We start from the raw sequence: 26,138 nt of genomic DNA, 5'->3' as shown, positions 1-26,138 counted from the left end.
CAGAATTATCAAATGGGGACAGTAGGCACAGCGCCTAGGCACTGCAAAAATGTTTGCATTAAATTTTTTGTTTGTTTGTTTGTTTGTTTTTGGTCTTTTTCTATGGCCACACCCGTGGCACATGGAGGTTCCCAGGCTAGGGGTCTAATTGGAGCTACAGCTGCCGGCCTGTGACCTACACCACAGCTCACGTCAACACCAGATCCTTAGCCCACTGAGCAAGGCCAGGGATCGAACCCGCAACCTCATGGTTCCTAGTCAGATTCATTAACCACCAAGCCACGACGGGAACTCCAAAAATTTTTTTTTTGAAATCAGAAAAAAAAAACAAAACAAGAGATCCAAGCTGGATTATAGTTGTCTTTGTTTTGCAGTTGTAAAATATAGTTTAAAACATTGTTTTTTTCTTTTTGATGGAGGAAGCGGCCCACAAGGACAAAAGTGCCTAGGGTACTGGACAGTCATAATTGGGCCCTGGGTACAGTGTTTACCCTTTCTGGTTTTTAATAAAGGAATGTATTTCCAGATATTTGTATGGGACCTCTTGATTTTAAATGTTAGTAGCTCGCTTTAAAATTAAACAAAACATGCACACTGTGGCCCAACAAAACATGTGGAGCTTAGCCTGCAACCTGAGGAAGGCTTGGGCTATCATCGTGTTCCTGGAACGCCCATGGCTTGACACGATTTCGAGGACACGTCTTCAGCCTGAGTGCCCCAAGCACCCTGCTCAGGATGGAAGAAAGGGTAGCAGAAAGCCTTTGGGGCAGGACAAGGACATGATGGCTAACCGCCTGCCGGGTTTGGTGTTGGCAGCTCGGTCGCCACCTCGGCCCAGCGCTCCCTGGTCGCCCCACCCGCTGGCGCGGGCTTCGCTCATTCTGGGTTTTCCCGCTCCCGCCGACTTTCCCGCGCGGCGCGGAAGAGGGGAGGGGATCCCCCAGCTCACGGGTCATGCGAGGGTGCGGGGCAGGGGCGGCCGCCCCGGGCATCTGCGGTCTCTGAAGCCGAGGCCTCCCCGCTCGGTCCCACCCCTCACAACAAGGCCCACCGCCGGCCTCCGCCTGGCTCCTGGGCTAGGTCCGCTGCTCGCGGGGTCCGCTCTCGGGAGGCAAAGTTCCACACGGAGGATGCGGCGCTGGTTTCAGCCCGCAGCGTCCGAGGCTCCTCCTCCCGCGCAGCCGAGGGAGGCGGGCTGCGCTCTTTTCCGGGCCCTGCCACACAATGTTGCCTTCAGGGAGGGAGACCATCGCAGCCTTTCTGCATTCCCTCCCTCGGCCCGGGGGTGTCGGGCCGGAAGCTGCGGAGTCTCGGGTCGGGGTTTGCTCCCGCCGAGAGCCTTGAGCCGTTGGTGCGCATGCTCTGTGGAGGCCCGCACAGGCCCTGAGTGAACTCTGATAGAGCCTTCGCGAGGCGGGGTAAGCGGAGCTCCAGTGGCGCAATCGGTTAGCGCGCGGTACTTATACGGCAGTACATGCAGAGCGATGCCGAGGTTGTGAGTTCGAGCCTCACCTGGAGCACGACCCTTTTGTATACCCGCATCTCGCTTTTATCTCCTTGCTTAAGGAATCTCGTCAGTCTTTTCTTTAGTTTCCTCAGTTCCTGTCTCTGACTCGCTGCCTACCAGTCCTGCTTCTAGGCAGACAGGAAGCTTTGGCGCTTCTTCCTCTCTTTCCAAGCTACTTGTTGCCGCTCACCACCTAGCCGCTGGAACCAGACATTTGCATCCTGCTCCCTCGTCCTAGGCATGTCCTTTAACGGCCCCCAACTCTTGGTCACTGTACCGGTGATGCAGACAGGAGGTCCCGGGGCGCTGCACCGGTGATGGGGTCCTCCCTGGGCCTCGGTCACCGACGATCCCAGGCGCCCTCTCTATGGGTCGTGCCTGAGCTCCCGGCTCAGGTTCCCGGCCGCTGCCCGAGCCGGGCCACCTCTCCGGGGAGCTGGAGCCCGAGGCCCAGAGCAGGGGCTCAAGGCGAGCGGTCGCTCTCCTCGCTTTTAACTACTACTAACTCGTCATGGCCTCCTCCCTCCGACATGCAGAGCCGCTAGACCGCAGGCTCTTCTCCCCTATCCAGGCCCCAGGCATCCAAGCCTCCCTGGGCGGACTTGCAGAGCTTGGGAAAAGTGCCTGGGCCGCTCCCTCCCCCTCCCCTGCGCCCCTTCTCCCGCGTGTCAGTCAGGAGTGGTGGAATTTGCTGGCAGACCGGAGAACAGACGTTTTCTAGGGATATCCGAGCGGCGGGTGTCCTCTTATGCTTGCCACCGTCCCAGGTTCAGAAGTCCTCCCGGGGAGCAGGAAATCGGCCAGCACGCGAACACTCCTCGGAGGCGCGGGGGCTGCTTTGCCAAGGGGTGGGTGGGTACTCCACATCCCCAGGAGGCAGGGCCAAGCAGGGAACAAGCTTAGTAGGGATGAGAGGCCTCCTGGACGCGTGCTCCCGCAAGAGTGGTTTCAGCTGTTTTTTTGGACGTGCTAGTAGTTAACTCATGGGATAGAAATACTACCGGGAGTGGTGAGAAACAAGACCTAGAAAGCTCAGAGAAAAGCAGATGGAGAGTGGAGCTCTTGTCTGTCTTCTCGGCTCCTAACGGCAGCCCCAGATTCGAAATGAAGAGCCCCACGCCACATGAAATGTGAGCAAGTCCACCCACCTCATCTACCCTGGCGGCCAGTTCCTCGTTGGACCAGATCCCTTCTATCATAAGCTCCTCCTCAGCACATGGTGAGTGCTCCTTGCTAGAAATCTAGCCAGCCTGGAAGCAAGTATCTCTCTGCGCCCCCCTCCCCCAATTTGCTTAATTAAAAAAAAAAATCTTTAGGAAGATGTAATTCATATACCCTACAATTCACCCATTTAAAGTGTACATACAATTCAGTGGATTTCAGTTTATTTGCAGATAGGTGCAACCATCACCACAGTCATTTTTTGAACATTTTCATCAGCTCAGTAGGAAATCCTGTATCCTTTAGCCCTCGCCCCACCTCATCCCTAAATAGCCACTAATCTACTTTCTGTCTGCATTTTCCTATTCTAGACTTTCAAATGAATGAAATCATGTAAGATGTAGTCTTTTGTGACTGGCTTCTTTCAGTTAGCCTAACGTTTTCAGGATTCATCCATGTCCTACCCCCGTTGGTACTTCATTTCTTTTTTATGGCTGAATAGTATTCCACTGTATAGATTTCTTTCCAGCTTTGTACAATGGAGAAAACGTTGGCATTTTAAAAACATTTGCTGAAAGCTACTTTTTAAAAGGTAATCAATTTTAAAATGTTACAAAGCATAAAAATGGTCACACTTGCCAAATGTATGTTTTAACCTTCAGAGCGTATGTATCACTGCAAGAACTGGTCAGATACTTCAAAGAGCTCAGAAGAGAGCAGGTTCATCCCCCCCAACTCCCTATCCATGTTGGAATCCCCTCTACAAATCTCTAGTTCCCATTTGAAAAGTTCCAGCATCAAAATGTCATTTATTCAGAAGGCAATACATTCCATTTTCTGTCAACTCTTGTGGTTACACCATTCTTCTTCTTAAATATTATTTCTGTCCCTATAGGTTATTACTGGAATGCTGGTGGTTTGGGCAACTCTTTTTCTGGTGAGATGGTGCAGTGGGAAGGTAAGAAGCTAAATTTAGTTACCCTTGCTCTATTTAATCTAGAAATCACCAGATAGGTGGTTATTAGTGGATTACAAACAAACAAACAGACCCCTGGCAGATTGTAGAGCAATGTCATAATGTGATTTTGACAGAGTTTTTATAGGTTGGGATGAGTGATAAAGATCAAGTCAGAAAATTATTGGAAAATGCTATAAAAACCATAAATTACTACCTATATTATACTAGGGAGGTGGGACTCGTATCACCATAAAACTAGTGAGTTAGGCCTGTATGCAATGTTTTGGTGGCTTCAAAGTAGAAGATGGGTAAATAGGAAGTGGACAAACTCAGAAGGTAGCTCGAAGTTATAGGTGAACGGCTGTACATGTCTAGCAGGAGAGAAGGCTTACCCACCCACTGAAATCCATTGAACTGTACACATAGGTTGACATTAGCTTTATAGGTGGCTTGGTGAAGATAGGCTTATTAAAACTGTGCGTGATACAAAGCTGGAAGGGAGTCCAAATTCAGTAGACAATCCAGAGACACATGTTTCTGACAAATGACAAGATGCAATTTGATAGAGATAATTGTAGCCTGTGTTCAGTTCAGAGTTCAGTGTAGAGGAATGCCTGGCGTGACAGCTGTTTGCATGCAAAGGGGATCTGGGCATTTCAGATATGCACAACCCCAGTCGTCCTGGCCGTGTGACCCAGCTGCTGAGAATGTCAACCAATTATTAATGCATTGCTGTATAATGCATTACATATTGTGGTGTCAGAGATCACAAAACAGCAGTGCGTGGAACAAATCTAGCTTCAGACAGGTTTTGTGTGGCTTTCTAGTACTGCCTTGCAAAATATTTTTAAAAAATTAATTATTTGCCTATATATTGGGAGATTTTTACTGAAATGCTTAGATGTCAAGTTTCTAATGAAAAATTGGAAGACTTAGTTATCTCGGGCCCTTATTCCCACATGGCAATGTTGGCTGCCCCCTTTGGATGGGCAAATGATCTTCCCTTTGCCATGGTCCCACCACTCTGCATTAATCTCCCGCACAGAGGTGGGTTGCCACTGCTCCACTCGCTTGCTTTGCTGTTTTCTTAACCCTGGACTCATTTCTCTCCTTTGTGACCTACAGACATTGAGTGTGTGGCTTCCATATGGAGAAAGGGAGGGATACTGTTGAACCCTCAGTAGGTCAAAATACAGCCTGAGGGCTGTGATCTGTATGACCACAGCCCATTTAAAAGTCAACAAAACATAACCCCGATTCTTTAAAATGGAAAATTTCAAACATGTACAAAGTAGAGAAAATAGTCTATTTAACCGCCCTGTATCCATCCGTTGCTGCTTTCAAAAATTCTCAATGTTATTCCAGGAAAAACAAAACAAAATTGTCAACATTATTTCCTCTATCTATCTCATTCCCACAACATTCTCCCCTACCTTGGCATGGTCACCAAATATTTTAAAGGAAATCTCAGATATGATTTAATTTAACTTGTAAATGCCTCAGTGTGTATACCCAACAGGTAATCCCTTTTTAAAAGAGCATAACCACAGAATCATTTTTACACCTAACAAGATGAATAATAGTGACCCTGCATCACCACACATAATTCTGAAAGATATTTTTACAGTTAGTTTGTTGGGATCAAGATTCACCAAGGTCCACATACTGCATTTGGTCAAAATATCTTTTAAATCTCTTTTCATTTAGTACCAATTCCCTCTTTCCCTACTCCTTTTTATGATATTTATTTGTTCATCTGTAAAATTTCCCGCAGAATTTGGCTTATTGCTTCCTCAGGGCTCCCTTTCAAAAGTTCTTCAATTCCCCCTGACAATTAGATTAAGAAGCTTGATAATTTTTTTATTTTAAATGATTTTTATTTTTTCCATTATAGCTGGTTTATAGTGTTCTGTCAATTTTCTGCTGTACAGCGTGGTGACCCAGTCACACATACAAGTATACAATCATTTTTCTCACATTATCATGCTCCATCACAAGTGACCAGACATACTTCCCAGTGCTACCCAGCAGGATCTCATTGCTTATCCATTCCAAAAGCCATAGTTTGCATCTGTTAATCTCAAATTCCCAATCCATCCCACTCCCCTTCCCCCCCCCCCCCCCCCCCCCCCCCCGGCAACCACAAGTCTATTCTCATGATTTTCTTTTCTATGGAAAGGTTCATTTGTGCTGTACATTAGATTCCAGATATAAGTGATATCATAGAAGCTTGATAATATTGATTCCAGATATAAGTGATATCATAGAAGCTTGATAATATTGATTCAGGTTTTTTTTGTAAAAATATATTATAAGTGGTACTATATACTATTGTATCACAAGAGAGGAAGTACATAATGTCTGGTTGTTCTGCTTTTACTGATGTTAATTTTATTGGTGATGTCAGATGTGATGAGCCTGATCCATCCATTATAAAAGGCCACATCGGCCTCTAACCTAATGGTTTTAGTGGCTGTTGATGCTCTTGTCTAGATTTATTATTTTATTAAGGATTACTCAATAATGGTTTTCTCATTCTATTATTCTTCTGTATTTATGACTGTGGATTCTAAAGAAACCTCTTTTTTCCATTGACTATTTGGTTTTCCTAAAGCACAATTCACATAGAAAAGGCTAGATAATATTGCTGGACTCTCTTTTTCTACTAATCTTTAGAATAGTGAATTGATACTCTAACAACTCCCAAAGGTGACCAGGTTTTATATTAAGTTGGTTTATAGGATTTGTTCAAGACTTCTGTAACTTTGAGTTTTCTGCCCACTTGCTCTGTCATTGAGAGAAGGATATGAAAATAGTCAACTACAATGACATTTTTTCCCATTTCTCCTTTTAGTTCTATCTTTTTCTCCTTTGTTGTTGGAAGCTCTGTTATTGGTTGTATAAAAGTTTAGGGCTGTTATGATCTCTTGATTCAATGACCCTGTTACCATTTGCTCGATTTGTCCCATGTTTGGCCAGAGAAAGTCCCTTTAAATTGGCTGCTGGGTCTTTTTGATGTAATCTTAAATCTAAGCTATGATGTATTCCTGGCATGATGAGGTATTTCAGAATATGTTTTGTACTTGTCTTTGTTCAGTCCTAGAATTGGCCATTTCTCCCAAGAGCCTAGTTCTTTTTGTTGGGAAATGTTATCTAGGAGACCACAGTCTATGTGTTGGGAAATGTTATCTAGGAGACCACAGTCTATGTCCTAGAGTTGCTTAATGCTGCTCTGTGGTCATCATATTTTCATGCCTTTTCAGCAGACAGAACTAGGAAATGCAAATTTTTTAAAAAAGAGAAAAATAAAACCGGAGTATATAATGATATTTCCAATTCTAATGTAAGATTACAAAATGTATACCCTTTAATTTTATATTTGGATTTCTTTACAACTCTTACATAATTACTTAATTTTGGTGTCATCCTATGATACGCAACACAATAGTTTTAAAATAATATCAGTATTATTTGTAATAAGAAGATTATTGATTACAGTTTAAGATTTCTATGTGATTCCTTTCGTTCTTAGTTTACATCCAAAATGCAAAATATTGCGTTTTGGAGTTCCTGTCGTTGTGAAGCAGAAATGAATCAGACTAGGAACCATGAGGATTCAGGTTCGATCCCTGGCCTCGCTCAGTGGATTATGGATCTGGCATTGCCATGAGCTGTAGTGAGGTCAAAGACGTGGCTCAGATCTGGCGTTGCTGTGGCTCTGGCATAGGCCGGCAGCTACAGCTCCGATTAGACCCCTAGCCTGGGAACCTCCATATGCCATGGGTGCCGCCCTAAAAAGACAAAAGACAAAAAAAAATTGTGTTTTAAAGTCAAAGTAAGAGTTCCCTGGTGGCTCAGTGGGTTAAGGACCTGGCATCCTTAAGCATCTGATATTCTTAAGTCAAAGTAATATTTCTGTGTATGGCTATGTTATCAACTTGATACACAGTGAATGCCATTTGATTGAGTTTATTTTACATTTTTAGGAATTCCTTTTCTTCTTTTACCTTATTTATCTAAAATATTTACATGCTTCCAAAGTCAAAACTATACAAAAAGGTTTTTGCTGAGAAGTCTAGCTTCTATCTTTGTCCCCTAATCCTTTTTCCTCTTTCTCTGTGTAGGTAATAATTTTAAAATTACTTTTTTTTGGTCTTTTTTTGCTATTTCTTGGGCCGCTCCCTTGGCATATGGAAGTTCCCAGGCTAGGGGTCGAATCGGAGCCGTAGCCACCAGCCTACGCCAGAGCCACAGCAACGCGGGATCCGAGCCGCGTCTGCAACCTACACCACAGCTCACGGCAACGCCGGATGGTTAACCCACTGAGCAAGGGCAGGGACCGAACCCTCAACCTCATGGTTCCTAGTCAGATTCGTTAACCACTGCGCCACGATGGGAACTCCCTAAAATTACTTTTTTGATTTATCTTTCCATTATTTGATCTTAAAAACTATAAGCAAAAACACACTTATGTTTGTATTCCACTCCTCTCCTTTTTCAAAAGCTCTTCTATTCCATGCTAATTTCATTAACAGTATATCCTTATTATTTCAGAGTTGCAGATAGAACTCTTCTGCACTCCTTCTCACAGCTGAATAGTATTCTATCCCTGTGGATGTACCACTGTATATTCAGCCAGTCTTCTACTCTGGACGTTTCAGTTGTTTTCAGTAGTCTGGTTTTGTAGATGGTGCTGCAATGAATAGATGTGTTCACACTGTTTTGTATATTTTGCTATTATATCTTTGAGATAGATTCTGAATGTGGGATTGCTGGCCTGAGGGATGGCTATCTATCTCTAAAATATGGAGGTATATAATTATATATATAATTTTGTATATAGTCATTTATATTATATAAAATGTAATGTTATATATAACATATACATTAAATATAAAATGTATATAATAAATGTAAAAATTTCCAGATGTGCAAAATTATCTTTAAAGAGGGCTTCTGGGAGTTCTCTGGTGGCTCAGCAGGTTAAGGGTCCAGTGTTGTCACTGCTGTGGTTCAGGTTGCTGCTGTGGTGCAGGTTGGATCCCTGGCTCAGGAACCACCACGTGCCTCGGGGGCAGCCAAAAAAAAAGAGGGTCTTTGGAGTTCCCACTGTGACTCAGCCCAGGTTTTATACCTATTATCCATGAGGATGTGGGTTCCATCCCTGGCCTTGCTCAGTGGGTTAAGGATCTGGTGTTGCCGTGAACTGTGGTGTGGGTTGCAGACGTGGTTTGGATCCGTCGTGGCTGTGGTGTAGGCTGGCAGCTGCAGCTCTGATTCGACCCCTAGCCTGGGAACCTCTATATATCACAGGTGCGGTCCTAAAAAAGCTAAAAAGAAAAGAGGGTTTCTGCTGTGATAATCCATGAATGTGAGGCCTCTAGAATTCCCATCCTAAGAGCCATGGTTGAAGGGCCTGGGCCAACTGATGGGGCATGCCCCTTTCAGGGGAGGCACCACTGAATGCCTTTCCTCAATGGATATTTAAGGGAGGGGTACTTACTGGAGGCTCTGACAGAAGACACAGCTGGCCAGGGAGCTCAGCTCACAGGGGTGCCCTGAAGATAACCCAGGCTTAGAAAAGCCCATGAGATTTCACACTCAGCCTGCCTGGTGCTTCTGGCCTTGGACTCTGTCCTGCAGCCTTTAGCTTAACCCATTTCTATTTTATTTTATTTTTAATTTTTTAATTATAGTTGATATACAATGTTCTGTCAATTTCTGCTGTACAGCAAAGTGACTCAGTTATATATATTCTTTTTGTCATAATATCTTCCATCATGTGTCATCATAAGAGATTAGATAGAGTTCCCTGTGCTGTACAGCAGGACCTCATTGCTTATCCACTCCAAATGCAATAGTTTGCATCTACTAACACCAAACTAACACATTTCTATTTTATCTCTTAGTCTTTTTTTTTTTTTTTCCATGCTCATGGCATGCAGAGGCCAGGAATCCAACCCAGGCCACAGAAGTGATCATGTCAGATCCTAAATGACTGAGCCACCAGGGAATTCCTATATTTTAGTCTTAAAATGTTCACAGTCATTTAAAAAAATCTTTTGTATATGTATGGCTGGATCATTTTGCTGTACAGCAGAAATTGACAGAACATTGTAAATCAACAATAAGAAAAATTAAAAAAATTTTTATGTAACTGATTATCTATATATTTCCCAGTTATTCTTATTTAAAATTTTTTTTTGTTCTGTCTTAACTGTTTCATTCTTTTAAATACTCTTGTTAATGGATAGATTCCTTCTCTGAAGTTTTCATGATATCTTTCCCTCTGTGCCTAGTCTTTTCATTCATTTCCTTATAGCCTTCTTTCAACTTTTTCTTCTAAATTTGTTTTCATCTACTCCTTTTTTTCTTTTTCTTTTTTTTTGTCTTTTTTTTGTTGTTGTTGTTGTTGTTGCTATTTCTTGGGCCGCTCCCGTGGCACATGGAGGTTCCCAGGCTAGGGGCCGAATCGGAGCTGTAGCCACCGGCCTACGCCAGAGCCACAGCAATGCGGGATCCGAGCCGCGTCTGCAACCCACACCACAGCTCACGGCAACGCCGGATCGTCAACCCACTGAGCAAGGGCAGGGACCGAACCCGCAACCTCATGGTTCCCAGTTGGACCCGCCAACCACTGCGCCACGACGGGAACTCCTTTCTTTTTCTTTTTAACTTCACTTGCAAAACTGAATTCTCTGTCTCTCTCTCTCTCTCTTTTTTTTTTTTTTGCTTTTTAGGGCCACAGCCCTGGCATGTGGAAGTTCCCAGGCTAGGGGTCAAATTCGAGCTGCAGCTGCCAGCCTATGCCACAGCCACAGCAACGAGGGATCCTAGCTGCATCTGCAACCTACACCACAGCTCACGGCAACGCCAGATCCTTAATCCACTGAGCGAGGCCAGGGATAGAACCCACATCCTCTTGGATACTAGTTGGGTTCTTTACCGCTGAGCCACAAGGGGAACTCCCAAACCGAATTCTCTTTAAGTGTTTCTTTGCCCCCTGCTGGCTGGCGGGCCCCCAAGGAGCATAGGCAGACGTCTGGGTAGAGTTTGTTTGTGCTTTGAGCAAGTCTGGTAGGGTGAGGATCTTTCCTGCCTTTCTCTTGCTTCCCTGCCTTTCCCCACAAAGTCCTTGACCTGATCTTAATGATCCAGGGGACGAGGTGCCTCTCTCACTTCCCCTAATGATAAGCCATCCACGATGACTGCAGTTGAAACTCCAGGGAGTATGGATCCCAGAGAAGAGCAGGCTAAAGAAGAATATATGACCTGCTTTCAAATATACAGGAAAGGGGGAGTCATATTCAGTGTCGACCTAGAGGAAAGAACATGAACTTAGAACTACAGCCCATGGGTGATGACGACAAGGAAGACCATTTATTTTTAAAACAATTAGCACTGTTGAGAAGTGGGATGGGTTGACTGGTGAACGTGTTTCCTAGCTTTAAAAGAGACTGAGTGGGGGAGTTCCCGTCCTGGCGCAGCAGAAACGAATCTGACTAGTATCCATGAGGACTCTGGTTCAACCCATGGCCTCGCTCAGTGGGTTAAGGATGCAGTGTTGCCATGAGCTGTGGTGTAGGTCAGTGGCTGCAGTTACGATTCGACCCCTAGCCTGGGATCCTCCATATGCCGCTAGTGCAGCCCTAAAAAGCAAAAAAAGAAAAAAAAAAGTGATTGAGTGGAAGCTGGACTGTAGTAGAAGAGAAGCTGGCATTGGTGGGGGTTGATGGGACTTCTAAGATCTCGTTTAGCCCTAAGATTCTTAGTTCTGTTTTCAGAAAAGAGACATTGTACAGTAGATTGTGTTATTACCTTCCCTTCTCAGGGATGAACTTGTGACTCAACAGGAACCTATCAGAGTCATTCCATGGGATGTTTCTATCTTGAGCTAAGTGGAAAGAGTCTTTCATTCTGTCTAGAAACATAAAGGATAGTTCCCTTTGTAGCTCAGTGGTTAACGAACCTGACTAGGATCCATGAGGATGTGGGTTCAATCCCTGGCCTCTCTCAGTGGGTTAAGGATCCGGTGTTGCCATGAGCTGTGGTGTAGGTCACAGATGCGGCTTGAATCTGGTGTTGCTGTGGCTGTGGTGTAGACCAGCAGCTGCAGCTCTGATTCGACCCCTAGCCTGGGAACCTCCATATGCCGCAGGTGCCACCCTAAAAGGCAAAAAAGAAAAAGAAAAAGAAAAAAGAAAAAAGTGCCCCTTTGCATTGGCCAGTAAGACTTGGGTTTTCCACCTGTAACCAAAAGCAGTCTTGACTGGTGCAATTGTTATTGTACAAAACATCATTTTACATTGATGACTGATTTTTTCACATATCTTACTGAGAATTCCTTTCAGAAGGAAGAGGCAACGTCTAATCATTAAAACCATTGAACTGGCCTGGAGATTAAGTGAAGAGCTATTTCCTCATGCCTTTGTACAAAGTCGGGCCCTCCCAGTCAGCACACTTGCCATCTCCACATGAATGACTCATCCAAAGCACAACACCTGATTTTTTCCCCTCCCGCACCCGCTTCTCCTCTAGTCTTTCCCATCCCGCTGTCCATTCACCTGGATTCTAAGCAAAGAGCTTAGGTGGCGGCCTTCATGGCCCCTCTTTTGCTCCCCCCTCAGTCTAATCCATCAGCAAGTGCTGAGTCTCCCTCCAGTATGTATCCTGGACCCTGCCCTTCTCTCCATCCGCAGTTTCTGTCACCTCTCGGTTGGACTCCGCAGTAGCCTCTTCACTGACTCCCTGCCTCCACTCTCATCCCTCTCCTGTTCCTTCTCCACACAGAAGCCCAGATGGGACCTTAATAGCACAGATCAGATACTATCATTTCCTTGCTTAAAACCACTGACGGCTTTCCATCACATGCAGGATAAAATGCACAGGCCTCCATTGGCCCAGAAGGTCCCACGTGTCTGCACCAGCCCCTGCCCACCTCCCAACCTCAGCTCCTGTCACTCTGTCTCCACTTACTCTGCTCCAGCCACGCTAGTCTTTCTGTTCCTTGTTTCTGCCTCAGGGCCTTTGCAAGGGCTGTTCCTTCTCCTGGAAGACCTTTGCTCAAATCTTAGGGGGTTGGCTCCTTAACCTCCAGGGCTCAGTCACATGTCACCTCCTCAGAGATGCCTTTGAATATAGGATAGTGGTATTTACTATTATCTAAAATCATTGTGTTTATATAAGTGGGAATTGCTTTTCTCCCACAACTAGGATATTCCTCCTGTGCCAAGCTGATAGGAACTCAACAGATATTTAAGAATGAATGGGTGCAGCAGAAACGAGCCCAACTAGGAACCATGAGGTCGTGGGTTTGATCCCTGGTCTCGCTCAGTGGGTTAAGGATCCGGCGTTGCCATGAGCTGTGGTGTAGGCCAGCAGCTGTAGCTCCAATTAGACTCCTAGCCTGGGAACTTCCATATGCTGTGGGTGAGGCCCTGAAAAGGACAAAAAGACCAAAAAAAAAAAAAAAGAGTATGACTGGAAGATAATAGAGGAGCAGCACCTGGGTGCAAATGTTAAAGCTGAGTAGATAACATGGGTCCCATCGCTGTGGGTTTGCTTTGCAGATTCCAGGTCTGGAGCCTGGTTTTTAAAAAGTTCTTTGGAGTCTTTCCAAGGGGTTGTCCCTGAGTGTGTGCTGTGCCCCAGGTGACGCCCATCTGGTTGAAACGTATTGTTCCCACCAGAAGCTGATGAGAAGACACAGCGTGTGGGGGCAGTGACTGGGATGCACACTCCTGGGCTACAGCCCATGGTTCTGTGCAGCCCTAGAACTGGGATGTGAGGAAAGGACATCGGGATGGCCTGGGACAGCACCAAAGATCCTTCTCTTCTTGAAAATTCCCTCATTCAGTGTAAGCCAGGTGGGTTGGTCACCCTCAACACAAGGTGTTCAGAGAGAGGCAAATAGCTTGAAGTGGCTTCTTGGAGGAGCTGAGATGGAAACAGTTCCCATCCTAGACTTTGGGTGTTGACTGTCCCCTTGGCCCTGCCTTTGAGTAAGTCTGGGTTTCTCAGGCACCAAATCCAGACAGAAGGGTAAGGAAACCATTATTTCTTGAACACTTGCAATGAACTAGCTACTGCTGTAGGGACTTTTTTACCCAATTGATTCCTAATCTATGGAAGCCTTCTTATTGCTTCTCTTTTAGGAGTTCCCTGGTGGCCCAGTGGGTGAAGGCTCTGGTGTTGTCACTGCTGTGAAGCAGATTCGATCCCTGGCCCCAGGGAACTTCCATATGCTGAGGGCAAGGTCAAGAAAAAAAAGAAGCAATTGTATTTTCTTCTTATTCTTTTTTTTTAAATTGTTATTTCCCCAATACAATTTTTTTTCTACTATACAGCATGGTGACCCAGTTACACATACATGTATACATTCTTTTTTCTCCCATTATCATGCTCCATCATAAGTGACTAGATGTAGTTCCCAATGCTATACAGCAGGATCTCATTGCTAATCCACTCCAAAGGCAGTAGTTTGCATCTATTAACCCCAGGCTCCCAATCCACCCCACTCCCTCTCCCTCCCCCTTGGCAGCCACAAGTCTATTCTCCAAGTCCATGATTTTCTTTTCTGTGGAAAGGTTCAATTGTGTCATATATTAGATTCCAGATATAAGTGATATCATATGGTATTTGTCTTTCTCTTTCTGACTTCATTCAGTAAGAGAGTCTCTAGTTTCATCCATGTTGCTGCAAATGGCATTATTTTGTTCTTAAAAAAAAGAAGCGATTTTAGAGGCAGGACACTGAGGCTCACGAGGTTATGTAATTGCCTGAACTCAGACGTATATCAACCAGAGAAGGTAGGAGGGACCTAGTCCTCGTGACACAGAGTCCAGGCCCTTTCTAAGGGGTTTTGCTATGTGTATGGGGGTGTGTGTGTCAGAGATGTGACTGGGGACTTCAACTTTACAGTCGTCCCTCAGCCCTCAGGATGGGGCTCTCCTGGGATCTAGGGAGGACCCCCAGCAACTACTGAAATAGTTAAGAAAGGGGCACCCAGGAGGTATTTGTCTTTGTGCTGTCTCAGGCCTAGCTGCACAGTTGGCCCTTTACCACCAGGTGGCGCTGTGGCTCTGCCTTAGAGGGCTCCCCCTAGTAGAGGAGCCTGAGCAGTGCGGACCTTAGGGACCAGCCACTGACCTTATTTTATCTACAGCCTACAGGGCAACTGGGGGCCTGTCCAGAGCTTTCTGCCTTTCCTGGACTCTGGCAGGCCGAGGAGAGAGGGGGGCAGGAGGTCTGGAGAGGAAGCGGCTTGGGCCAACGCAGGGTGTTGGCAGTGAGGGTTGACTGTCCAGCAGTTGTCAGGAGGAGGGGCAGGGACTCTGTCCTGGGCTAATGGGACACTGGCCCAAATCATCTCCCAGTGGGAGCAAAACACGTTGGGAAAAGTGGACTTGCTCCCCAGTGGAAGGTGCAGGGGCTGGGGTTTGGGCAGAGAAAAGGTACTCTTCCTGCCCCACAGACTGTTTCATCCAGTGAAGGCCTGGATTGGGGGGAGGGATGGCCCTGGTCATCTGCCTGTTAGCCCTCTGCTGACCACAGGCAGAGCCTTAGCCAGGTCCCCATCCGTCCTCTGGTTGCCCCTGCCCTTTGGGAAAATGGCTCCGAGGATGCCGGCCCTTAGGAGCTGGATCTTTAATCACCTGTTTTGTATAGAAGGACTCATCCAAGGCTCTACCCCAGGGCTCAGGCCTTCGAAATTCTCATCAAAAAACAACACTGCGACAAACTTTTAACTCTTCTTCAAAGCCCACACCAGTTCCAGGTCGTGATTTGCTATGTATCAGCAGCTTAACAGTGGGCTTGGCCTGCAGTGTCAATGTCAGAACATAAAATAAGGGGTTCCGGGAGTTCCTGTCATGGTTCAGTGGTTAACGAATCCGACTAGGAACCATGAGGTTGCGGGTTCCATCCCTGGCCTTGCTCAGTGGGTTAAGGATCCAGCGTTGCCGTGAGCTGTGGTGTAGGTTGCAGATGCAGCTCGGATCCTGAGTTGCTGTGGCTCTGGTGTAGGCCGGCGACTACAGCTCCGATTAGATTCCCTAGCCTGGGAACCTCCATGTGCCAAAGGAGCGGCCCTAGAAAAGGCAAAAAGACAAAAAAAAAAAAAGACATAAGGAGGGGGGGTTCCTATTGTGGCTCAGCAGGTTAAGAACCCAATTAGTATCCATGAGGATGTGGGTTTGATTCCCTGGTCTTGCTCAGTGGGTCAAGTATCTGGCATTGCCACAAGCTGTAGTGTAGGTTGCAAATGTGGCTCAGATCCTGCGTTGCTGTGGCTGTGGTGTAGGTTGTCAGCTGCAGCCCTGATTCAACTCCTAGCCTGGGAATTTCCATATGCTGTGGGTGCAGCCCTAAAAATAAAGAAAGGAAAAAAAAGAACATAAAAATAAGGTCCCATCTCAATAGCTCCAGTTTTCCTCCTGCTCCTTCATGCTTTTTCTGGTGGGCAGCCTGCCAGACCCTCAGCCCCTCAGCATGTGTGAGTTTAGCAAAGCCCATCAGAGAGCAGGTGGTGGGGGTGGGAAAGAAGGATAGGGAGTGTGTGTGGGGGGCTTTGGGAAAGAAAGGTGCTTGGAAGAGGGACAGGGGAGCAGAAAGCAGAGGATGGGTGCTGCTGGAGACACTTAGTCACTTTCTCTGCTTTCTGGGCTGAAGGTTGGGGCAGAAGTTCCCCTTAGGAATTTTTTTTAGTATTACATTTTCTTTAATAAACTGTTCACATAGAATCAATTAAAATATTTTTTGATTTATATTGAAAATGCCATCTTTTTCTTTTTTAGTCAATAGATAATATACTCAAAGATTCAAAATTCAAAGCATTCAAAATAAGCAAGCTTTTCTTGTTTAATATATAAGAGCACAACCTAATGTTCCCAACTAAAAATCATCAAGGGCATTAAAGGACATATGTGGAAAAAACACGTTAAGGCTGTCAAAAACTTCCACTGAGGGCCTGCTCGCCTTTTTATTTTGAGATTTTTTTTTTTTTTTGTCTTTTCGAGAGCCGCACCCACGACATGTGGAGGTTCTCAGGCTAGGGGTCCAATCGGAGCTACAGCTGCCGGCCTACGCCACAGCCACAGTAATGCCAGATCTCAGCTGCATCTGCGACCTACACCACAGCTCACGGCAATGCTGGATCCTTAACCCACTGAGCGAGGCCAGGGATCAAACCCACAACCTCACGGTTCCTAGTTGGATTCGTTTCCGCTGCGCCATGATGGGACTTGTGAGGTGTTTTTGATGTTCAGAAGTTTCAATGATTTGTTAAGCCATGTCTTTCCCTGTATGATCTCTTCACCTAGAAAGTCATTGCCTGTCCTGAGTTCAATTCAACAGTCTTTTTCTTCAATTGTGTTTTCATGGCTTCCTAATTTGCCCTCTAAGCCACATCAGAGAAGTTTCTGTTAGTGATGTGGTTATGAGATGGAGCTGAGGGCTGCTGTGGCTACCTGAGGGGGGTGCCTTTGAAAGCCATTGGGCTCAGACTCCAGCCCTAGCTCTGAACTGGCCATCGTCTCCCCACTTGACAGTTATTCACAGCAGAACAGGGACTGGGAAGGAGCCTGCATCCTTGCTGGAGAAGAGGGCCTGGAGGAACTGACCCTGCCGTGAGGACCTGGGACATGATGGGGCCAACTTTGGTATGGTCCAGGCACCCTTGTCAGCTGGTCTGAGGTGCAGGTATCCCAGGGCATAGGAGAGTCAGATGTAGGCGATTCTGGTAGATAGGCTGCGACTGGGGGAGTCCTGCCCAGCAGACTGCAGGGCAGGGCTGGGTTCCAGGTCCCGGGAGCTGGGGAACCAGAGAGGCCACAAGACAGAGAACTCTGAACAGGGACTGTGATGGGCCCAGGTGGAGTGGGCCCTCTGAGACATCGAGGGGCCCAGTTAGTTAGGACAGGTATTGGTCCCAGCAGCCAGCCTGCCCTTGAGGCATTTCAGAAAATGACGCCAGATTGACTGCAACGATCTCTATGGTAATGTGTATGTGAATCTGTTGAAAATAAAATCACTGCAGACATACATCAGGCCCAGAGCCACTACAGGGTTGTCATTAGCGCCCAGTGCCCTAGTCCCCACAGGAGGGTGTAGATGCCCCTCTTCTCCTCACACCATCTCCCTGGATGTTGGGACTGGCCCTCTCAGCCTTGTTCAGAAAGGGACCTCTCTCTTTTCCCCCACACACTAGTCTGAGTACCGAGCTGGGGACACAGCTCTAGGCTAGGAGGCTTTAAGCCCTCCTCATGTGACATCAGACAGCATTCTACTCTTTCTTGGGTATTAGTTTACTCATCATAAAATGGGATGAATGACATTGTCCCCAACCAGCAAACCAGATGACAAATGGGGTAATAGGTGAGACACTATTTTGAAGAAAAACAGCGAATCATTCCAGGGCAGGATTCTGAGGTGGTCCCCTACCCCTCCTCTGGTGAAACAAGGTTCCCTACTGGGCTGTCTCTCCCCCGAACTCCAGCAGGTGGCAGCATCGCCCTCTGCATGTCTGCTCTCCACCCCTGACCCCTCCTTCCCAGATACCTAGGGTGTAGGACCTTGGACCACTCTCAATTCACCTTCCACATTCCCACCTCCTTTCTTAAGCGGCCAGGGCCTGGAGCCCAAATGTCTTGGAAAGAGAATTAAGACCTTATTCTTTTAAAAAACCACAGATAGGGCAAGGGGAGGGGACCTGTTGTGTGTGATCCCAGGAAGGTTGACGTAAGCATTTGGGTGGAAGGGAAGCTTCATCCTACTCTGCCAGGACCTGTCCCACCACCTGGAGGAGGCCAGGACTTGTCCCCTCCTGGGATCATTGTCTTTAGTTGGACGGGCCAGCTGGCATTTCAGCAGAGGCAGGGGAGAGTCCTCTATTTTTGTGTGTGCAACAGGGTTGAAAATTTCACTCCCACTTCAGTTCATCTGTGCAGAAAAAAGAGTAATTTCTTTATTTGTTATATAACTAATCTGACCTTTCCCCTAACCCCTATCTGATGAAGAGTGAGAAAAACAGTGAAATGTTCAACTTGATTTAAATGTCCTGGGACCCAATAGTTTAGCCCGTCCTATTAGATTGTTTCTCTTAGAGAAAAGTGCTCAGTTTTCAGATTGCCTTCCTAATCTTCACCCACTAAGATGAGACTGAGGTGTGTGGACAGACAAGGGCAGCTCATGTGATATCTGGCAGGAGTGAGGTGTTGGGATCCTGGGGTTGGTGTCCTCTGGTTTTCCCCACAAGGTCCCTTGTCCCTGCTGGCCACGGATTGTGCTTGAAGCTGAGTTTGTATAACTCATGGTCTGGTCCCTCCTGGTCTGGCCAGAGCCTCTGTGGTGCCCCAGGTGACCAGCCCACTGCACCTGAGTTCTCCTGGCTGCCTCCCAGGGGGCCTCCACTGACCTGGTAGTGCCCCCTCCCACCCCGTGGCATCTCCTTGTTGTGCAGCTTGACCCCAGCCGACCTGCTGGCTCACAGTGTGGTTGCCTGGCCTGTGGGAACTGAAGTTGGCTGTGAAGCTGAACTTCTGAGGCTCCTCTGCTGTACCCTGGAGCCCTGGTGTTGGAGGCAGAGGATGGGTGGGTTCAGGGCAGCCTGGGAGACTGGGACAGAGGCCACACTGGGGTTCCTTCTCTAGAGCAAAGCAGATGGAACTTTCTCTTCTTGCCTCAGCATCCGTTACAAAAAAATGCCATGATCACACCTAGGGGGAGAAATGAAGGCATCCAGAAAACATGCTTTCAAGTGAATGGTCTGGTTTAGAAGACTCTTGACCTACTACATAATTGTATTTTGCCTGTCAGATGCCAAATATTACAGCATTTTTCTTCTGTGCTTTCAATGTCACAACTTCATCCTAGTCTCTCCTCAGGCAGAGACGGATGCCTCAAAGGTAGATGAAGGTCACGTATTCATAGAGGCAAGAAAAGCACATTCATAAATCTTCAAACATCCTTTTATGCTTGAAATGTTACCAATATTGGATAACGGAAGCAACGGACCACAACAGGTAAAATGGGAAGGCTTTCTCCACGAGGATAATTCAATATCTTGTTTGTGTTGGACTCTCTCCTTTCAGGGCGATACACAGTGAGTCAGAAGCAGATGTCACTCAGTGAAAAATGGCACACCCCATAAAAAGCTGGGCCAGTCCAGCGGGAACCCGCCCTGAGCTCCCTGGGGCCAGGGCAAGACCAAGACAGACGTAGGATGAAAGGAAGGCCATGATTGGTGGACTCCTCTCCAGGCTTCTCTCCTATTGGAGGAAAGCAGACACAGGCACTTCAAACTAACTGGGAAAGGGGGTGGGTGAGGGGTATAATTTACTGCCCCCACCCCCCACCGCTCCCCAGTGTTGTGGGCGTCCAGGCTGTGGTGGGGTTGGGTGGCGGGGGGCCGGGGGGGGTGTCTTCATCTCTTACACAGCTCGCTCAGGTTGGGGGTTTCTCCCTGCAGGACTGACAGGCCACCCTCACAGGAACTCACTGGCACATGTGTCAGAACACGTGCTCAGCCGTTTACATTCACGTGGGTTTCCACGTGAGTCCTCGTAGGACTCTTGGGGTAGTGCCTGACACCGCAGACATGAAACGGACACCAGCCCTTATTATCACTGGGCACAGAGGGTCTCCTGCACTTAGTCCCATAATAGAAAGACACAGTTACACAGATGTGTACATTCTTACACTCAAGAGATATACAGACACCATGAAACCTTTACAAAGAAGCTCATAAATCTATTTTTTTGGATATGGATATATAGTCAAACATAGTAGTTATAACCTACTGGAAATTTCCTATACAGTGGGCATTGTTCTAACACCATACAAGAGGATTAAGCAACTGAATCCTTATAACAACTGCATGAAGTAGGTATTGTTATTTACCCCAATTAACAGATGGGTGAATTGAGTCACACCGAGATGACAGCTTAAGGTCACAAAGCCAGTAATTGTTAAACCTGGGATTCAAGCCCAGGCAGTTAGGCCTCAGAGCCTGTACTGGTAACCACCAGCTATTTTGCTGTCTTCCTCACAGACACCCGCCGCCCATCACAGTCTTTCCTACAGATGTGAAGAAACCTCCTACAGGAGTTCCTGTTGTGGCTCAGTGGTAGTGAACCTGACTAGTATCCATGAGGATGTGGGTTCCATCCCTGGCCTTATTCAGAGGGTTGGGTATCCCGGTAGTTGTGGGCTGTGGTGTAGGTCACCGACGTGGCTCGGATCTGGCATTGCTGTGGCTGTGGTGTAGGCCGGCAGCTGCGGCTCCAATTCGAGCCCTGGAATTTCCCTATGCCGTAGGTGCAGCCCTAAAAAACAAAAAAACAAAAAACCCTCATACAAGTATATGCACTTCTACAAGACACATCACGAGGCGTGGAATCCCCACCACGTGCAGGCCGAAACTTGCAGAACATTCTAGCCTCCTGACTAACTGGCCTAATATGATAGTGTTTGTTCCTGGTGAGAGGACTCTCACGTGGCTCCTGTATTACGCCTGCTGTTGTAAATGTTGTTCACAGCCCCTGCTCTTGTGGGAGGGGTTCAGCATGGTTTTGGGGAAAGAGGCCAGATCTGACTTTATCTCTAGGAGCTAAATCAAACTTTGGTTTTGCCTGGGATCTCTGGACCCCTGGCCTCTTCCCCCCCTTGTCCTTTGTGAGTGCAAGATTGCCCCTGGGCAATGGACTTGATTTCTCTGGATTTGCCCAAGTGTGGCTCTTGTTCCTCACCTCCATCCCAGGGCCAGGCTTCCCCAGTTGGAGGCTTTGAGGTGAGCCCAACTGGGAAGTCCCCTGGGCTTCCTGGGATCTGGGAGGGGGGGTCTCTGCACAAAGGGAAGGGCAAGGTGGCTCAAGCAAGCCCAAGGGGCCACCTTGGTAGCCTTCCATGACTCCTGGCAGTGAACACTGCACCACATGTGGGCTTTGACCCAGGGTCAGGTGTGGGCGGGCAGTACAGAGTCATTGTCCTTGAATGTTAGAGTGAGCTGGGGGCTTTGAAATCATCTAGTCCAGCCCCTTCATTTTGTAGAAAAGTGAGTCTCTGAGATGGGATGGGATGTGTCTGAGGTCACCCCGTGAATCTTCAACCTCAAGTCTTAACTCTGACTCTGATGTTTAGTGTTTCACAGGATAAGACTCTGTGGGGGGAAGACTAAGGCTTCTGGTGTGTGCAGTTATGGACATTTGGGACAAACCAGACACAGGCATTCAAAGAGATAGCTCCTTGCTCTGGGTGGCTGGCTACAATTTTAATCCAGACCCAAGGACATTTTATTTTTTTTTTAAAGTTTTGAAAGTTTGATTTTTATTAGAAGTTTTATTGAAGCATAGTTAATTTACAAGGCTGTGATAATTCCTGCTATACAACAAAGCGACCCAGTCATACGTACATACATATCCATTCTGTCTGAATCTTCTCCCACATAGTTATCACAGAATACTGGGTAGAGTTCTCTGTGCTATGCAGCAGGTCCCCACTGACCAATCATTCCATATACCTCTTGGGCATATGCCAACCCCAAACCCCCAGTCCACCCCTCCCACCTCCACTCCTGTCCCATTTGCTAACTTTAAGTTTTTCAAAGTCTGTGAGTCTGTTTCTGTTCTGCAAATAAGCTCAAAGCTCATTAGTATCTTTTCTTTCTTTTTTTTTTGTTTCCATATGTAGGTGATATTGTATGATGCTTGTCTGTCACTTCACTTAGTATGATAGTTTCTAGATCCATCCATGCTGCCGCAAATGGCATTATTTCATTTTTTTTATGGCTAAGTAATATTCCGTCACATACATATACTGCATCTTCTTTATCCATTCCTCTGTTGTTGGACATATAGGTTGCTTCCATGTCTTGGCTATTGTAAATAGTGCTGCAGTGAACACTGGAGTAAACGTATCTTTTCGAATTAGGGTTTTCTCTGGATAGATGCCCAGGAGTAGGACAGCTGGATTGTATGGGAATTCTATTTTTAGTTTCTTGAGGAACTTCCATACTGTTTTCCACGGTGGGTGCACCAGTGCACATTCCCACTAACAGTGTAAAGGGGTTTCCTTTTCTCCACACCCTCTCCAGCATTTATTGTTTGTGCACTGTTTTTTTTTTTTTTTTGGTCTTTATGCCTTTTCTAGGGCCGCTCCCGAGGCATATGGAGGTTCCCAGGCTAGGGGTGGAATCGGAGCTATAGCCACTGGCCTAGGCCAGAGCCACAGCAACGCAGGATCCAAGCCTCGTCTGCAACCTACACCACAGCTCACCGCAACGCCGGATCCTTAACCCTGAGCAAGGGCAGGAATGGAACCTTCAACCTCATGGTTCCTAGTCGGATTCATTAACCACTGAGTCACGCTGGGAACTCCCTATTTGTACACTTTTTTTTGGTCTTTTTGCCATTTCTCGGGCTGCTCCCATGGCATGTGGAGGTTCCCAGCCTAGGAGTCGAACTGGAGCTGTAGCCACCGGCCTATGCTACAGCCACAGCTACGCGGGATCCGAGCCGAGTCTGCAACCTACACCACAGCTCACGGCAACGCCAGATCCTTAACCCACTGAGCAAGGCCAGGGATCGAACCTGAAACCTTATGGGATTCGTTAACCACTGAGCCATGATGGAAACTCCTATTTGTACACTTTTTGATGATGGCCATTCTGGTTGGTGTAAGTGGTAAGGACATCTTTTTAAAGAACTTAGGCTGTTGTGTGATTGTGACATGAGAGACACTTCTGCTCCCAGTCAGGGCCCCATCTCTGAGCCACAGGAAGAGTTCTGGCCTGAAAAGATGTAAACACCCCTCCTTGATGTATTTGCATTTGACTGAGAAACAACCCTCATGCAAATCTGCATTTACCCCATCTTTCTCCTGGACTGTTTTCTCTGTTGGTAACATTAACATAGGCACTTCCTGTGAGCCAGGCTCTGTTCTTAGCACTTAAGTAAAGTGTTACTCATTTAATCCTCCCAACAAATATTATCTTCAACATCATCATCATCATCATCCCTATTTTATCCATGAGGAGATTGAGGTGTAAAGGGGTTAAGTAATTTGCCCAAGGCCCCCAGGTTAGAAAGGGGCAGAGTGAGGCCCCAAACCTGGGCAGTGCCCCCTCCGCATCAGAGCCTGAGTCTGGACCTCCTGTTTGAAGGCCAGCTGTCATCCCCAGCTTCTCCCCTAGAAAGTTCTGAGAGTCTCACCCCCAGGGGCCGCCCTGGACCAGTAAGGAGAGAGCTCAGGCAGGCAGAGAGCGACACACGATCCCCAGACATGTGCCATCTTAGGATCCAGATCACCTGCCTGCAGAGCCTTGGGAACTGAGACACACCTGTGAGCCCTGGTCTCCCACATCCCGGCTTTCCTGGCCTTCAAGAAGCTGCGGCTGTGACCACTTCAACCCATCACCCTTTGTCTTCTCCCCACTCTGCACTTTTGTCTACATAAGGACAAATCCTTTTCACCTCCATTTTGCAAAGGAAAGATTAGGGCTTCCCAGAAATAATCCTTAGAAGAAAACTATGGGGGAAAGGAAGCTCGTTTGAAACTGTAGAAATGGGTGACTGTGGAAATAACAGACCTCAGGTACTCATCAGTAACGAGCCCTGACTCGGTTTGACTGCAGACCCCTCTTAGCCTAGCACTAGGCCCAGACCTGGGGCCTCTGGAGGATGTGATGCCTCCAGCGCGGGTCAGGTTTTAGGATGACTCTGGGGAGAGGCTTAGCTCTGTGGTGTCCCACACCTGGTCCTAGGCCAGGCCATGCCTGTCAGATTTGGCCAGTGGAGCAGTGATGGGGCAGGCGGTCCTCTCAGCATCCTCTCCCACCCGATGCTCCCCTCTGGTCTTTGTTGCTGTGGTCGCTCAGGGGTTCCTCCTGGCCCTGAAAATGCCCGGACTCTTCTGGCTGCTACAGGGCTTCCGGCTCCCACCTTGATCAGGCACCTATTCCGTGATATCCATTCCTGGGGAGGAGCAAAATGGGGACCCGCAGACCATAGGCCCACATATTAGTAAGTCAGACTAACAAACTGTTAATTAAAATATGTTCTGTCCTTCAACCTTGAGAAGTTTACCTTTCAAAATGGTAAAACCGGAAACAAATATATTATAGTTATGATTTTTTATATGATTGAATGTTTGTACAATATTGAAAAAAATGGAATTGAAGTATTCAGCACATCAGGGATTCTGTTGATGGGCCAGTGACGTTTGAATGAATAATAATATAAAGATATTTATATTATAGAGACATTTATGATTCATAAATTAATATATACTTATTCTTTAAAATTTATTTTCTGGACTTAATTTCAGCTTTAATAATAGAGAGCTCAATTTGTATTCCAGAGACAGTAATGATCTAAAGGATTAAAAATGAGATGCACTTGTATTCAGAGTAGTTTCGGTTACCTGTGGCTGCCTAACAAAACACTCCAAAGCTTGGTGATTTAAAATAGGCCATCTTTTATGGTTCTGTGGGTTGACTGGGCTCAGCTGAACATCTTTTCTGCTGCTTTGCTTGGGAATTCTCCTGTGCTTGTGCCTTGGTGCACAGCCTTGGGGCTAGACTCGTCAAGAGGCTCAACTGAGATACTGGGACAGCTGGTCCTTTGCTTCTTTCCATATCATCTCTGGGCCTCTCTCTCCACTTGGTTTTCTCCAGTAGGGTAACTGGACTTCCCAGATGGCAGCTCAGGACTCCCGGAGGGAGTATTTCAAAAAAGAGGAAGAGATGGGATTCCCATCATGGCGCAGGGGAAACGAATCCGACTAGGAACCATGAAGTTGTGGGTTTGATCCCTGACCTCACTCAGTGGCTTAAGGATCTGGCCTTGCCACGAGCTCTGGTGTAGGTCCCAGACGCGGCTTGGATCTGGCATTGCTATGGCTGTGGCGTAGGCCAGCAACAACAGCCCTGATTAGACCCCTAGCCTGGGAACCTCCATGTGACACAGGAGCAGCCCTAAAAAGACAAAAGACAAAAAAAAAAAAAAGAAAAAAGAAGGAAGCGGAAACTTCCAGTCCTCTTAAAGGCTACATCCAAAGCTTGTGCAATGTATGTCCAGTGCGTGCCATGTGTTAGCATGAGTCACAGGTCAGGCAAGATTCAGTGTGGGGAGGACCACACAGGGCATACATTCCAGGAGGTCTTGTTCATTGGGCCTTCCTTGGAGGCTAGGTACCTCAGTGCCATAAGGGAGTGATGTCACAAAAGCCCTAAAGCCTGTGGTTTGCTTGGGGAGAGCTGGAGGGCAGTAGCTGGGGAGTCTTGAGGAGTTCCTAAAGGCTTGGAACAGTAAGGAAACTGTTATTGAAGGCTGGAGAAGAGGGGACCTGAGATGGTCACTTAGAAGGATTCTCCCTATCGTCATGGGGAAGTAGCAAGGCAGCCTAATAAACCCATGATCTGAAGGAAGCCGTTCCCACCAGAAGGTCAAAAGTGCTCCTTGGCTTCTTCCAGCTGACTCTGATAAAACAGGAAAAGATAGAGATGACCTAAAGAAACTT

At 46.9% G+C, this 26,138-nt stretch overlaps 1 long non-coding RNA gene and 1 other non-coding gene across 2 annotated transcripts in view; both read left to right on the top strand.

The window, feature by feature from the left end:
• Positions 1–1,223: 1,223 nt before the first annotated feature.
• The window catches only part of LOC125128122 (uncharacterized), a 79,248-nt gene continuing 54,333 nt past the window's right edge, over positions 1,224–26,138 (top strand). The window contains exons 1-3 of the long non-coding RNA XR_007135147.1: positions 1,224–1,418; positions 2,599–2,726; positions 3,564–3,626. This is a non-coding gene — a long non-coding RNA (uncharacterized LOC125128122). The remainder of the gene's footprint in view (positions 1,419–2,598; positions 2,727–3,563; positions 3,627–26,138) is intronic.
• Positions 1,428–1,520, top strand: TRNAI-UAU (transfer RNA isoleucine (anticodon UAU)). The gene is given in 2 exon segments: positions 1,428–1,465; positions 1,485–1,520. It is a non-coding gene; the product is annotated as a tRNA-Ile (tRNA).

Source organism: Phacochoerus africanus, chromosome 5 (genome assembly GCF_016906955.1).
Source record: "Phacochoerus africanus isolate WHEZ1 chromosome 5, ROS_Pafr_v1, whole genome shotgun sequence".
NCBI classification, from domain to species: Eukaryota; Metazoa; Chordata; class Mammalia; order Artiodactyla; family Suidae; genus Phacochoerus; species Phacochoerus africanus.
The sequence above is the reverse complement of the archived record's forward strand: the minus strand, read 5'-3'. Positions and strand labels throughout refer to the sequence as shown.